This window comes from Monodelphis domestica, chromosome 1, assembly GCF_027887165.1.
Source record: "Monodelphis domestica isolate mMonDom1 chromosome 1, mMonDom1.pri, whole genome shotgun sequence".
Lineage (NCBI taxonomy): Eukaryota > Metazoa > Chordata > Mammalia > Didelphimorphia > Didelphidae > Monodelphis > Monodelphis domestica.
In genome coordinates, this window is record NC_077227.1 from 126249955 (window position 1) to 126266478 (window position 16524).

Here is a 16524-nt window from a genome sequence, read left to right on the forward strand (position 1 = left end):
CACACACACACACACACACAATTAGGAAGCTATGGGGGTAGGGAGAGGTAGGAGAAGGAAATAAGGGCTGCTAACCCAGCTGCTCCTCAGCCTCTAGGCACTCAGTAGTATAACCTACTCCTCTCCTCCCCCAAACTGGAAAAACCTCCGTTTTCCCTCTGGGAAGAAAGATCTCATTCCCTAACAGAGGGAGCTGAGATATTGAGCCCTTACAACAGGGGAGATAGATCTAATGGACACTAAAATATTCATTGATAAGGATGGAGAAAGATGAGGCTGCAAACCAATGCCAAGACACTCAATTTTCAGATCTATTCCCTTATTCCCCACCCTATTCTGCTTGTCTGTCTCTGTCTCTCTCTCTCTCTGTCTCTCTGTGTCTCTCTCCTGTCAGGCCCAGACTCTTTCTTTTATTCTTCAATTCATTAGATTAAGAAGTCTTGGTTCAGAAGGTTTGAGGAAGAGAGATGGATTTAAAATGGGCTTTCTGGCTCCATACTCTTCAAACGCATCTACAGTTCTCCCCAACCACAGAAACTTCTATTTAAGGAGACCAGGGATGGTAAGAATTAAATTTGGGGGGTGGGGAGGAGGAGGCTGGTTAGGTGGCAGATCACACCCACAAACTCCTGTTCACAATCAAATCATACTCCAATTATCCAGCCTAGCTGAAACAATCAATGGGGACAGGTGTTTAAGGAGCATCTACTATGCATTCAGCACTGTTGCAGGATGCAGATGTTTAAAATGTATTTTCTCAATTTAGGAAGCTTACAATCTAGGTAGGAAGATAAACTAACTACCCATGAAACAATAGCAAACAATACTAGGCAGTATATAATTAAGTGTAAAATTGATGTTACTGACTTGCAAGTAGTGCAGAAATTCAGAGGGAGATAAATGAGGGTTGGAGAAAGAAAATTTAGCATTTGAAGGGACTTTAAAAGTCATCTTAAATAACTTCCTAACCATGTTATAATCCTCTCTTCAGCATCCCTGACCTGGTCATCCATCTTCTGCTTCAATGCTCACAGTGAAGAAAGGTTTACTCCTTCACTAGGGACTTTGTTCTACTATTGGACAACTCATCTTTGGAAAGTTTTTCCATAATTTTTTCTAGCTAAAATTTACCTCCTTGTAACCACACCTTGCTCTTCCCTCAGAACAGGGAGAACAACTGTTCTTTCTCTCTCTCCTATAAGACATTGAATGGCTATGCATTCAAGTCCTCCCCTTGGGTTAACAAAATCAGCACAAATACAGGCAAGGGAAGGCACTGCTAGACAGGATGGAAAAAATTTGGGGGTTTTAGTAGACGAAAGGTTCCATGAGTTCAGAGTGTGATATATGACAGCCCCAATAAGATGTCTGCACAGTCTTAGGCACTTATATAAAGAGGGATATAGTTTTCAGAAAGAAAGAGGTGATAGCCTCTCTCTACTCTGAGGACCAGATCAGGAGCTTTGTGACCTGAGGCACTCTTGCTTCAAATCAGAGGCTTCAGCCCCATGACCTTTTGATAAGGAGATTAGTAAAATGGAATCTAGCCAGAAAAGGATTGACCAGGATGACTAAGGTAGGAGACCATGCCATATAAATATTATTAACTAAAAAAATTGGCAATATTTATCCTGGAGAAGAAAGGATATGACAGCTGTCTTCAAGTATTATACTGTGTAATAAGGAATAGATTTGTTCCCCTTGATTCCAGAGGACTAACTAGGGTGGTGATCCGCTGAGAGGGAGATTGTGACTGTATAAGGAAAAACTTTGTAATTATCAGAGTTGTTCAAAAGTGGAATGAAATTAATAATAAAAAAAAAAGTGGAATGGACTGCCTTAGGGAGCAGTGGGCTTCCCATGACTAGTGGTTTTTAAGTAGAAGCTAAATGACCAATTTTCAGAAATGTTGGAGAGGAGAGCAGATGGATTGGATTCGATGACCCATGAGTCCCCCTTGCAAACCAAAAATTCTGCATGAAATGTATGAAGATAGTTATTGTATCTCCCTTTAGTCCTCTCAAATTTAAAGACATCCCTAGTCCCTTAAAAACAATGTCATTTCTATACTCTTCTATTTCTGTATTCCTAAATTTCCTTTTCTTCTGGATTAACTATGATTAAATAGTCCTCTTTTTTTTTTTTTTAAACCCTTACCTTCCATCTTGGAGTCAATACTGTGTATTGGCTCCAAGGCAGAAGAGTGGTAAGGGTAGGCAATGGGGGTCAAGTGACTTGCCCAGGGTCACACAGCTGGGAAGTGTCTGAGGCCAAATTTGAACCTAGAACCTCCCCTCTCTAGGACTGGCTCTCAATCCACTGAGCTACCCAGCTGCCCCCTAAATAGTCCTCTTTTTAAAGAGTCACTATTCCTGATGTGGTTTGACAACCAGAGGGACTGTTGCTTTGATCTAGGTGCCATATTTTTATTTTTATTAATTTAATATATTTTTTAAGTAGCTATATTATTTAAGTTAAGTGGCTATGATGGCTCAAATTAAGCTTATCAAGTCAACTAAAACCCCTAATCATAAGAATTGCTATCAAATCAAGACTCCTTGAGTCTGTATTTAGGCAATTTATTTTTTGAACCAGAATCCAAGACTTTATATTTCTCCCTGTTAAATTTCATATTGTTACTTTCTGGGTAGAATTCATTATAAATGCTGAGTTCATTTTGCATCTTGACTCTGGCAGCTAACATAACAACTATCCCTCCCAGTTTTGCCATCTACAAATATGATAAGCCTGGCCTGCATGTCCCCATCTAAGTCATTGATAAAAATAGTGACAAGGGAGGAACATGGCCCTGTAGCATGCCACTAGAAACCTCTCTCCAAGATTACATCAATTCATTAATCAGCAGTCTCTGAGTATAGTTGTTCAACCAGTTTCAAATCTGCCTAACCGTAGTATCATCCAGCCTATATCTGTCAGTCAGTCAATAAACATTTTCTAACTGCCTACTATGTGCCAGGCACTGGGCTAAGTATTGAGAAACAAAGGAAGTGAAAAAATAGTCTCTCCCCTCAAAGAGTTCACAATCTAATGAGAAATAACATACAAATACATACAAATTATATACAGGATAAAAAGGAAATAATTAATAGAGGGAAGGTACTGGAAATAAGTGGGATTGGGAAAGGCTTCCTAGGGAAGTTGGGATTTGAAGGAAGTCAGAGAAGTCAGGAGGCAGAGATGAGGAAGGGGAGCATTCCAGGCAAGGGAGACCGAAAGAGGAGGTGCCTAGAGTTGGGAAAATGGAGTGTCTTGTTTACAGGCTAGCAAGGAGGCTAATGTTACTGGATCAAAGAGCACAGGGGGAGGTGTGAGGTATAAGAAGACTGGAAAGGTTGGTATGGGGTGGGGAGAGTAGATTTTAAATTGAATTTAAATGCCAAACAGATTTTTTTATTTGGTCCTGGAGGTGATAGGGAGCTACTGGAGTTTATTGAGTATGGGAATAACACAGTGGGACTTGCATTTTAGGGAAATCATTTTGGTGGCTGAATGGAGGTGGACTGGCTTGGGGAGACCCCCAGGTTGGCTACTGCAGTAACCCAGGTATGAGGTGATATGAGGACTTGTACCAGGGTGGTGGCCACATCAGAGGAAAAAAGGAGGCATATTCAAGAAATGAGGCAGGGGAGAAATAGACTTTGAAAGCAGCTTGGACATGGCGGGTGGGAGAGGGGGAGGAATCCAGGATGACTCCTGGGGGGAGGGGGGAGCCTGACTAGGATGATGGCAGTGCCTTCTCCAATGACAGAGGAGTTAGGAAGAGGTGGTGGGAGACAGATAATGAGTTCTGTTGGGGATATGCTGAGTTTGAGGTGTCTACCAGAGGCACCATCCTATATGGTAGCACGTTGCAGTGCAGGTACTCTATATTAGGACTACAGTATTCTCCCGCTCTACTAAACTAGTAATCCATCCCAAAAAAGAAATGAGGCTAATTGGGTATGGCTTCTTCCTGGGACACTAAGGCCACCTCTCCATCACTCTGTTTAATACTTTTTAAAAATTCCCATAATACCTAGCATAACACAAATAACTGGCATTTATACAGCGCTTTAAGATTTACAAAGCACTTGACATATATTATCTCATTAGATCTTCACATCGAACCCTGTGAAGTAGGTGTTATTATCCCCATTTTACAAATGAGGAGATTGTGGCTCAGTTTAAGTGACTTGCCCAAGATCACACAGTTAGTAAATGTCTGAGGAACAATTTGAATTGAGATCTTTCTGAATCTAGGGCCAATGTTCTATCCATTGTCCCACCTAGCTACCCATATACATACACACAGATGTAAGCATCCATGTGTGTGTGTGTATTTTATATTTTCATATAAAATGCACACACCTGAGTATGTGTATATACAGGCAGATATGGATATGGGCAGCTAGGAGGTATAGTGAAATAATACTATAGAATAATGTAAAATATAATATAGTATACTAAACTATAATATCTAGAACTCTGACCCTAGAGGCACAAAGAGCTCAATTCAAATTCTTCTTCAGACTTTTACTATGTGATTCTGGATAAGTGTGTGTTATGTATATTTACACAGATGCATGTGTATATATATGAGTATATACCATGGATTCCCCCAGCCCCCTTCCCCAAATTAGTCATTCATTTTTACCTTTGTACAACCTAACCCCTAGCATAATGTCTGGCATACAGCAAGAACTCAGTAAATGTTTGCTGAATTATTGAATTCACTAGTAGGGATCCAAAAGAAACTAAAGAATGAAGGAGAATATGAAGTTTTAAAACTCAAGTATTTATCAGGAATATGTATATTATATTATATTATATCATATCATATCATGTAATAGATATTGTTATACTATACTATACTATTTTATTATATTATACTAATATTATATTATACTATACTGTTATGTTATAGTATACTAATATACTATACTGTTATTATACTATACTATATTAATATGCTATACTAATATTATGTTATACTATACTATGCTAATATTAACTATAATATACTAATATTATATTATACTATACTGTTATATTATACTATACTATATTAATATGCTATACTAATATTGTGTTATCTATACTATACTAATATTATGTTATACTATACTAATTTTATACTACACTATAATAATATGCTATACTAATATTATACTATACTATGCTAATATTGTTATAATATACCAATATACTATTATATTATAATATGTTATATTATACTATTATATAATAATATATAGTATACACATAATATATAGTATATATAGCATATATACTATACTAATATTATCATACTATGCTAATATGCTATACTAATATTGTTATAGTATACTATTCTAATATACTATTATATTATAATATATTATATTATACTAACTATTATATAATAATATATATTATACACATAATATATAGTATATATACCATACTAATATTATCATACTATGCTAATATGCTATACTAATATTGTTATAATATACCAATATACTATTCTAATATACTAAATATTATATTATACTAACTATTATATAATAATATAATTATATACATAATATATAGTATATATACCATACTAATATTATCATACTATGCTAATATGCTATACTAATATTGTTATAATATACCAATATACTATTATATTATAATATATTATATTATACTATTATATAATAATATAATTATATACATAATATATAGTATATATACCATACTAATATTATCATACTATGCTAATATGCTATACTAATATTGTTATAATATACCAATATACTATTCTAATATACTAACTATTATATAATAATATAATTATATACATAATATATAGTATATATACCATACTAATATTATCATACTATGCTAATATGCTATACTAATATTACACTGTACTGTACTAATATTATATTAATACAAGGGTCCCTATAATCTATACTTTGTAGATTTATGTTATATAATTATTTAGCAGGCTCATTTGTCCTCCCCACTGGATGGACCTTCACTGATGGCATCCCACAGCGGGCTCATCCTGTTCTCAAGGCGCTCCGGTGACCCATGGAGCCCTTCCACTCTTTCTCAACCACAACACTGTTTATAAAGACCTCCGGAAATGGCAGGGAGGGGAGGCAGAGGAGGGCAGGGAGCAGATTAGTGTTCTGTCGTTTTCTCCATCCTTAAAGCAGACACTCTAGTGACTGAGGGAGGAGAAAAAAATTCCTCAGAGCAAGGAGGAAAAACCAAGCCCACGCAGGACCATCCCTGACCTCCCTCCTAACTTCATATACTGCCTCCCTCCCACACACACACAACTTTTACCACCGAGGAGACTCAGAGGCAACAGCACATAAACATTCACAGACAGATTCACTCATTAACGCATAGATGAAAAAAGAGGATCAGAGAAAATAGTCAAGTTATTCTCCATCGGGGAGAAGGGCGGGTGTTAAAGTGAGTGGGCGTGCTAAAGAAAAACACGAGTCTAGGGAGGATGGTCCCCACTGGGGACCCCGGTCTTATAGAAGTAGGTTTTTAAAAAAGTGTGCATGCCTGTGTGTGAGAGAGAGAGGTATATAATATACATATATTATATATATAAAATATATAAAAAATATTCACCTAGAATAAAAGGTGAAAAAAAAGCCTCTGGGAGCCACAAGAATTGGTGGCCAGAAAAACTAGGAGTAAATATAGATGTGAAGAGAAAGAAGGGAAGAGGAAAGAGCCAACAGGAAGAGAGGGGAAAACAAAGACGAGATTATGGAGAGAAGGTAGAATTAGCATAAATAAAAGGAAAAAAAGAGACAGCGGAAGGGGATGAGCAAGCCCTGGGGGGGTGTGGGGAATATCAATAAAGGTCACAGGATGGCAGGAGGCATCTTAGTCATAAATATTCATTAAAGAGCCCAGGGCAAAAGGCCCTTTTTCGGAGTGGCTGGGCTCTCTGGGGGATGGGGCAGGGTTCAGAGGCTAGAGAAGAGGCTGGGTAGTCTGGCCGGCTGGCTGGGTGAACAAAAGCCTCCCTGGGATCAGGGTTCCTCGGCCCAGTCTAGCCCCCGGGGTAACCTGCTCCCACGACTCTGGCCTAGGAGTTGCTTCCGTCTGAGATCTCGGCTCCCGTCCCTGCCCCAGGTGCCAAGGTGGGGGTTTGGAGATTCTGAGGGAAAAGTCCCTTCACTCTCTTCCTGCCCAACCATCCCACCAGGCCTAATGGAGCTGAAAGCCAACCCTCCCCACCCCTTCCTTCTGCCCTGGGGAAAGGGCCCAGGCTCCTCCCCACTCTCTGGGCACTTGACTGGCATCTTGCCCAGCTGGGCCTCACAGACACGCATTGGTACCAAGCCAACTCTTTCGGCTCCCGGGGCTCTGGCACCCTGCCACCTGCACCACCCCCTGCACCACCCCACCCCTCCCCCTAATGTATGCCAGTGTGCAGCTGTGCCCTGTGCCGCCTTCCAAGAGGAGCTCGTTTGCCCTTGTGTCTCTTCCCTAGGGGCTAGGGCTGGAACTGAGCACCGCATCCGTCTAATTCTGCAAGGGAGAAGGCCCGCCTGGCACACCCACCTACTGTGTGCTTTCGAATCCACCAATGGTGGGCAGGCCTAGGGCACTGCCAGCTCCCTCAAGGCTGTGTGAGGGGCATTCCTCCAGAGCCTCCAAACTAGGATTCCCTCGTCAATCTGCGGACTCCTTTTTTTATACCCCCCACTTTCTAGGATCCATAAGTATTGGTGGCCAGGAAAAATAAGAGAGGATGAAGAGAAGGAAGAGAAAAGAGGAATGGGCCACAGGAAGAGAGGGGAAAGCAAAGAAGATTATGGAGAGAAGGTAGAATTCCTATAAATAAAATACTTGAGGACAGAAGGGCAAAGGTTAGGCAATGAGAATTAAGTGACTTGCCCAGGGTCACCCAGCTAGGCAATGTCTGATGTTGCATTTGAACCCAGGTCCTCCTGACTCTAGGCCTGGCAACTCCATCCACTGTACTATCTGGCGAGCCTTAGCTGAACTGCTTTTCAAGAAGCTTGGATCTGAGGGGGGCAGTTGCATGGCTCCATGGATTGGGAGACAGGCCTGGGTTCAAATGTGACCTCTGATGCTTCTAGGCAATCCCTTAACCCCAAATGCCCAGCCATGGCCCTTCTGTCCTAGAGAGTGTCAACATGGAAATCTATAAGCCCCCAGTTTATTTAGTTGGGAGGTAGAAACCCCAGGATTTCACCTGGCCTCAGGAGAGGGAAGGTCCTCCTTCACCAGACAATAGACATCCTGGTAGTTTGGGTGGGAATAGCTAATCTCCTCTGATGCTGAGTATCTCTTTTGTCCCAATGGTTTCTCCCCTTAGGCCAAAGTCCTTTACCAAGATGGCCCAGCCCTGGGCTGAGTCTTTCCCTTTTGTGTCCATTGTAAAGCATCAGCCCCTCACGGTTACTCCAGTCTGGAACTCCTCATTTTCCTTTCTTACCATTGCAAAGTCAATCCACTGTCCCTCTCACCCTAAGCCTCCGGGTCATCTTGAAAGGTATTTGTGCTCCCCAACTTTCTCCTGCATTTGGCATTCCCAGGGGTCAGTGACCAGAGCAGCCAGAGTTCAATCCTCGGACCCTGCGGCATGCCGCAGCTCTGTTGTCCAGGCTAGCGCTGAACCCCCCTTTGCCCTTGATTAAAGAGTGATTTTGACTACTTAATAGTTCTGTGTTTTTTCCAGTGACAAGAGAAAGGAGGGGTTTAAAAACCCCAGACCCTTGGATCCGGAAGTACCTCTGGCATCGCTTGGGTGCCCATCAGGATCTCTAGTTTCTCTTGGCTTTTTCCCTTCCTCTATCCCTAACTCTTCTCCTTTCTAAAGGGATTCCCAGCCTCGGCATTGCTTAGATTTGGAGTCAAGGGAGCTGGGTTTAAATCTTGGTGCTGCCAGGTATACTGTGTGACTTTGGCTAAGTCACTTTCCATTTCTGAGCCTCAGTTCCCCCCTCTATGAAATCAGGGCACTGGATAGATTTCCAAGCTCTAAATCTGGGACCCCGGCATCCCCCACTCAAAGCCCACAAGCCGATGCTTCCCCATTTTGTGGCACGAAGGCTTCAGTTCTTTCAGAGGCAAGGAACCTGCCCGTCCAGCTTGGCACAATGGGTGAACGGCTTTGGGTGTTGAGGGAGCCACCGAGTCACCCCGTTCAGGGCCAGGACCTGTTCAGACCTGAGCTGGCCACTCCCAGGGAGGAGAGCCCCCACCCCCTACCCCGAAGGCCTATGGTGCAACCATCAAAGTGCGCCCTGTCCCAGCGCCAACCAGGAGCAGCCACCCCAAAAAGGGCTGTGTGCCTGCCTGCCTGCTGGGGGATGGGGAGGGGAGGAACAATTAGCCTGGCTGGTGCCTGGCGCCTGCTGCCCCACAGGGGCACCTGGGGTGCTCCTCGGATGCTCTGACCTCCTGCTGAACCAAAGCCAGCTCCCCAGAGCCAGGAGGGAGCCGCTTCCAGTGTGGGGAGCAGGAGAGGGGCTCCCTGTGACCCGGCCCAGGGTTGGGGAGGAAGCTTCTTGCAGTCCTCAGAGTTCCCAGAACCCACCTGGGACCTTTCTCTTCTCCTGGGCCAGCCCAGCTTTCCCCTCAGGCCCTCCTCCTGACCACAGACACCTGGTCATTGCATCATCAAAGGGGAAGGGCCCCGTGGCACAGCCTTCCCACGGTGGGGAGAGCCAACCAGCACCTTCCTGATCTCCAGCTCCCTCCCCCTGTCCCTTGGAGCCTTCCCACATGACCCACAGTCACCCCGAGGGGGTGGGGTTCTCTGACCCCCGATTTTCATAGTCATCTCAGGTCCCCCGGGCTATCCCAAGATGAGACTGGGCAAAGCAGGCTGCCGCTGGGGAGGGCTGGGCAACAGCTCCGGACTCTCCATGGTGACCCTCACAACCAGCAGGGTGGCCTCCCCATGGGCTGCCGTCAAAATGGAAGCTCCGATGGGGGGGTGGGGGGGAGTGTTCTCCCTGGGCGAAGATAACCTAACCAAAGCATTATCTGGCCAGCAATGCCACAAGAGGGCTGCCCCCACTCCAAAATGCCACTCTAGCCAGCCTTCACATCTGGGGCTGAATAACTTATTAAGAGTGACTTTTGGGGGGCAGCTGGGTGGCTCAGGCCTAGAGACAGGAGCTCCTGGGTTCAAATCTAACCTGACAGGTCCCAGCTGTGTGACCCTGGGCAAGTCACTTGACCCCCATGGCCTAGCCCTTACCACTCTTCTGCCTTGGAGCCAATACACAGTATTGATTCCAAGACAGAAGAGGAGGGTTAAAAAAAAAAAAAGAGTGCGTTTTAAATGCTCTTAGAGCCACCCGTGTGCCCTAGCTAGGAAGAACCGAGATTCAGGGAGACAGAGACATTCGCGGGGCAGAATGCTTGGCGCGTGGCACTAGAAGCCAGGCTGTTTCTTGAAGCTGTCCAACCTTCACACCCATCTTTCCAAACGCTTCTCATTCCAATTTCTACAGGAACCCAGGAAAACTATTCAGAAGTGGGGGGAAGGGGAGGAAAACTATTCAGAAGTGGGGGGAGGGGAGGAGGAAGGGAAGGCAGGAGACACCCCAGAAAATCTTACCTTTCTTCCTATGGAGAAGAATTTCTGCAACTAACTCCTTGGCCTCTCCTCTACCTGCCAAGACCAAACAAAATTCAGTAGAGTGAGTACTGGACCTTCTAGTAAAGCAAGGCAATCCACTCCAAGGCTACTAATATGTAAAAAGGAGATTGCTCTTTACCCTTCAGGACATTTCTTACCCAAATCATCCAGATTATCAGTATGCAAAGAAGCTTATGTACAATCAGAATGATGTCCCAAATTGCATCACTGCACCTTGAAATGTGGTACAGTAGAAAGAATGCTGGATATATAGACAGGAGAGCTGTGTTCCAATTCTGACTCTTGTCACTCTCTTAGGGACCTCAGAAAAATCCCTTTATTTCCCAACGTATCCATTTCTTCACAGGCAAAGAGGAGAGTTGGACTTGATGATTTAGAAGATCTCTTCTAACTCTAAAATATGTGATTCCGGGGGCAGCTGGGTGGCTCAGTGGATTGAGAGCCAGGCCCAGAAATGGGAGGTCCTGGGTTCAAATATGACCTCAGACACATCCTAGCTATGTGACCCTGGGCGAGTCACTTGACCCCCATGGCCTAGCCCTTACCACTCTTCTACCTTAGAACCCATGCGCAGTATTGATTCTAAGACAGAAGGTAAGGGTTTAGAAAAGATAATAAAAAATAAATAAGATAATAAAATAAATAAAAAGATAATAAAGATTTCTAGATCACAGATCTTCAAATCACATATGTGATTTGAAGATCTGTGATCTAGAAATCTTTCTCCAACAAAACATGTTTCACTAAGATCTCTTAGGTTCTATTATGTGGGAATCTCGGATCTTTCGCGTCATATCCAGTTTTTTGTCCATATCCGTTTTTGTCCCAGCCTTTCAGAGACCTGGTTGTGTCAGGGTAGCTCTTTTTATTTCCAAGAAAAAAGCCTTCCTGGGTTAACCTTCGTCAGATGCAGCAGCTAGGGTAGGACTGGGTAAGGAGGCGAAAACCTGAAGACCTTTTTCACAAAAGGGCTACATCAGCACATGTTCCCATGATTCAAAAACAAAACCAGATCAAATACAATGAAACCTTCAGCAGGCTGGAAGAATGCCGCTTTCTGCCCATTTCCTGGGCTCTCTTGGTTTGGGAGTCACTTTAGAGTGGTCCATGCAAACACTCCTTGCTTTCTCTGCCCCCTAACCTTCCAAAGAAATCCATCCATCCTCCCTCTACCAGGCATAAGTAAGTGCTTACATGCATCCAGGGGCTGAAGGTTTACAACAGCACTTTCCACAACAACACAGAAACTCTATACTCTACTGACAATGTGGGCATTGAAATCCAACTTCTCTGCTTCGGGGCAACTGAGGAATTTTCCTGGCCTATACAAATGCCGCCTCAGTGTCTTTGGAAACTCCAGGCATTTTTGAGAAGTGCCAAATGATTGGCCGCTGCGGGGATTTATTAAGAGCTCTGTTGTTAGGCTGCTGCACTCAAGCAAGAGTCCTTGGGCATGGGACCAACCCGCCAGGGAGAGAGGAATGGCCATCCTCAAGGGTGTCACCTTGGAGCCTATAGATGAGGGCTCCTGGCAGGGTATCCGGGGATCCTCATCTTGTCCCAGAGGGGCGGGCGCTCACCAGGGGTTTAAACCCCAATGGATCAACTCAACAAGCAAGAAATATACCAGAATTCCTAGAGCGCTCCATAATTAGAACAAGAAAACCACTCCATTATGCTGAGTTCTTTCTCCTCCTCAAAGGGCTTTCGCTTATTACCCCACAGGGTTCTCACAGTGTAGTAGGGTAGATATTATTTTTCCCATTTCACAGAGGATGAAATGGAGGCTCAGAAGTGAGGCTTCCCCAGTCTAGGTAAATCTTTCTAGCCCTGAACGTCGCTGAGTCTTTGTTTCCTCATCTGTGAAGTGAGGGAAATGAGACTAGATGACTTCTGTGGTCCTTCTAGGCTTGAAATCTGTGCTCCTGGGATCAGAATTATTCCCTAGATCCATCCCCACCTTCTGCACACAGGTCCAGGCCTAAAGTTCACTCTTCCACCCAAGATTAAAGGCAGGGACTCCCTGAATCTTCACCCCATCTGCCATTTTTGGAGACAGGCACAAGGAAAAGCATATTTGCACGGTGTGTGCAGACTTCTACCCAGCCGTCCTCAGCAGCTGGATTTGGCCAGCCTCTCGATACACTGCTCTCCGCCCCAGGGAGCCCCCTCCCTGGCTGGGGCAGCCCCTCTCCCCAGGCACAAAGCGCTGTTCTAATGGATTAGGAGCTTGGCCCCAGGTTGCCATGGGAACATGGGACCAGCCTCAGGCACTGCCTTAGCAACTGGGTCACACAGAGTAGCCAGCCTGGCTAAGCCTCATTTTCTGCTGGGGAGAGCCCCCCTGGTGGTCTCCATTTTGGAGGGGCCCCAGGGGAAGGAGCCCTGGGCTAGCAGGCTCGTTAAATCAGCTCCTTCCCTGGGAGCGAAATCAGAGCTGGGAGAGGGGAGAGGGAGCAGCTGGCAGCCCAGGGGCTGGAGGTGAGGGAGTGGGAAGCCTGGAAGAAAAGACGAGGAAGAGCCCCAGGAGACTGGATGCATTCCCAAAGTGCTGGAGTCCCTGGGAAAGCCCTGGAGCCACCCAGGGGGAAAGCAGGACCTTTTCTCAGTCCTTGCATTCAAGCCCTGGCCCCACTGGGGGGGGACTTCTGCCCTGCACCCCTCCCCCCACTCCCAGGAACACGGTACCTGGACGAGCAGGAAGCGACTTCACCGGAGGCTGGGGTCTAAGCCCTGCCCAGAGGTCTAGCTCCTGCTGGGGAGCCCCCCTCTCTGCCCTTCCCCCCTCGCTGGGGGGCGGGGGGAGCCCTGAGCCCTTCTCTTTGGGGAAGCCACCAGAATTTGGCTTCCCAACAGCATTCACCAGGGCTTCTGTCTCTCTGGGGCTCCTTCGGTGCTTCCTGTCCCTGTAGAGGAGTCTGGCAGAGGCTGTTCCACCCACTAGTCCTGTAGGTCCCAGGAAATGCAGGGCCCCAAGCCAAGACTCCACCCCTTCACTGTGTTTACGGGATGGCTAAGGTGGCTCCCAGCCTCTGTGCTCTCCCCTCTACTACCTCGGCAGCCTTCCAGGCTTCAGCAGTTATTAATCATCCCTGTGCCTTTCGGGCAGCCCAGGGACCCCCGATCACCTCAGGCTAGGAGCTGGTCAGAATGGGGTCCAGGGCAAAGGCTAGGAGGACAGAAGGCAAGCCCTGGCTCGGGGCCTCCGCCTGGACTCCCCAGGCAGGCTTTCTGTCCAGGACTCTGCAAGGACCGTCCTACGTGTCCCTCAGCCGATCTTTCCTCTTCGCCATCGCCTAGCCTATGGTTCTCCTCTATTTGGAGGCTAAAAGTCCGGCGAAAGTCCCGTCAAATAGTTTTCCCCTGCACTGACCTGCCCTCACCAGCCTGAGCCCCCTTCCCTTCCCAGGGGTGGGAGACTAAAGGGAAGCCAGTGAGACTGGGGCGGGTGGGGGTCCTCCAGAGGAAGGTGCTCCAGTGTGCTAGAGGGGCAGCTGGGAGGCTCAGAGGTTGGAGAGAGCACACCACCAGATGCGAGCCAGAGAACATTACAAGGTGCAAAATGAACAAGTTTGACTACATGAAATTAAAAAGGCTTTGAACAAACAAAACCAATGTATCCAAGATCAGATGGGGACACAACAAACTGGGGGAAATCTTCATAATAAATTTCTCTGATAAAGGTCTCATTCTTCAAATAGAGAGAGAACTAAGTCAAATTTCTAAGACTACAAGTCATTCCTTGATTGACAAATGCTCAAAGGATAAGACTAAGCACATTTCAGAGGAAGAAATAATATGAAAAAAAAAGTTCTAAATCCCTCTTGATTAGAGAAATGCAAATCAATGGATAGAGAACCAGGCTTGGAAATGGGAAGTTGTGGGTCCAAATTTGACCTCAGATACTTCCTAGCTGTCTGACCCTGGGCAAGTCACTTAACCCACATTGTCCAACCCTTACTACTCTTCTAATTTGGAACTGATTCTTGGTATTGATTCTAAGACAGAAGGTAAGGGTTGTAGTAAAAAAAAAATATGGCAAGAATGGGAAAGCACACTCCATTTGGAGTAGGAAGGACTACTCTTGCCTGCTAGGTGGCTCAGTAGCTAGACTGCTGGGCCTGGAGTCAAGAAGACCCTAGTTCAGATCAGACCTCAGACATTTACTAGCTGTATGACCCTGAGCAGGTCACTTAACCTCTGCCTTAATCTCCTGGAGAAAGAAATGGCAAACCATTCCAGGATCTTTGCCAAGAAAACCCCGAAGACAGTACTATCAAGCTATGTATGGTCCACTGGGTCAAAAAGAGTCAAATATAAGATTAAACAACAACAAACTAATTTACCTTTTGAGCTTGGACATGGAGAGGCATCCAAGTGGAATGTTAACCATTCTGAACCTGGTATCAGGAAGACTTTAGTTTCAAATGCAAAGTCCAATACTTAATGTGTTTAACCTCTGTGAACCTCAGACTCCTCCTTTATTAATCAGAAGTCAACAGAATGCCTGAAAGTTATCTCACTGGGCTGTCAAAGACTCAAATGAGGATCATGTAGAGTACTTTGCAACTGTGGCTCAGTGGTTGTCAGGAAGTCCAGAGTCCAAATCCAGCTTCAGATACTTCCTAGCTTCATGACTACGGGCAAGTCACTAACGCTCTGCTTGCCTCACAGAAGAATCCATTGGAGAAGGAAAATGGCGGACCACTCCAGCATCTTTGCCAAGAAAACCCCAAGAACAGCTACAGTCTGGGAGGTCACAAACCTGCCTGAACAACAACAACAAAAGTACTTTGTAAACTTTAAAATATATATTTCTTTTCTTTCTTTTTTTTTTGGTGTAGGGAATTCCAGTAAGGAAATTCCCTGTACATAGGCAGAATGAACTCTCTTCTGCCATTTATAGTTTAAGAAAGCTAACTGGGCTCTGAAAGGTTAAGCTATTTTTTTTTTTAATGAAACCCTTCCCTTCCGTCTTGGAGTCAATACTGTGTATTGGCTCCAAGGCAGAAGAGTGGTAAGGGCTAGGCAATGGGGGTCAAGTGACTTGCCCAGGGTCACACAGCTGAGAAGTGTCTGAGGCCATATTTGAACCTAGGACCTCCCATCTCTAGGCCTGACTCTCAATCCACTGAGCTACCCAGCTGCCCCCAAGGTTAAGCTATTTGCTCAGGGTTCCTAAAGCCAGTGTAGATATCAGAGCTGGATTGAACCTAGGTCTTCCTGGGTTTGAGAATAGCCAGCCTATATACAGTCCCCAGTGAAGCAGGCTATTCCTTCGTGCTACATAAAATAGTAGATTGCTTTATTCCTCTTGGATTGCGGTCCCTCTCTGCCCTTGATCCTAATGATTTTTAAACCTCTATCTGTTACTGATGATTTGCCCAATAACCTTGGATAAGACAGGAGTTTTCCAGGCGTCCTTGTTTCCTTATCTTCTGAATAAGGTAATAACATGCAGGGCAGTTCCTGTAACAACCAGTTTTAGATGTCAGTGGCTTGAACTGGCCAGTCAGTGGGACTGGCTGGAATTAGAGCTGCTGTTTTGCAAAGCTGGAGGCAGGGTTGGGTTCCCAGCCCTTTTCACTTTTAAAGCTAAGTTTCGGATATTTTGTACTTTTTTCTTTCCTGAGCAGGACAGAGTTTTAAGAATTTGGAGACACAGAGTCCCTAGACGGCCTGTTAAAAGATAATCTTTGTTACTCTTCATTTCTTTATTGCAATTCCATACTTCTTGTTTGCAGAGTTTTAAGTCATTTGACTTTATTGATTCCCCTTCCCAACAATGCCTATTTTATAGCTGAAAAAATTAGACACAGTTAAATAATTTTCTCAATATCATTCAGGCTGACCTGGCAAAGTCAACTTGATTTTTT

At 44.9% G+C, this 16524-nt stretch overlaps 1 protein-coding gene across 2 annotated transcripts in view; it reads right to left on the bottom strand.

The window, feature by feature from the left end:
- The window catches only part of SEMA4B (semaphorin 4B), a 41747-nt gene extending 26734 nt beyond the window's left edge, over window positions 1–15013 (bottom strand). The window contains exons 1-2 of one of the 2 annotated variants that reach the window (XM_007479323.3): window positions 14995–15013; window positions 10607–10660 (exon numbers count right to left, since the gene is read on the bottom strand). The gene's annotated coding sequence lies outside the window, so the exon portion shown is untranslated. Of the gene's footprint in view, window positions 1–10606; window positions 10661–13336; window positions 13420–14994 lie in introns of those variants that run through there. The other variant, XM_007479322.3, reaches the window with a different exon arrangement.
- Window positions 15014–16524: the final 1511 nt, after the last annotated feature.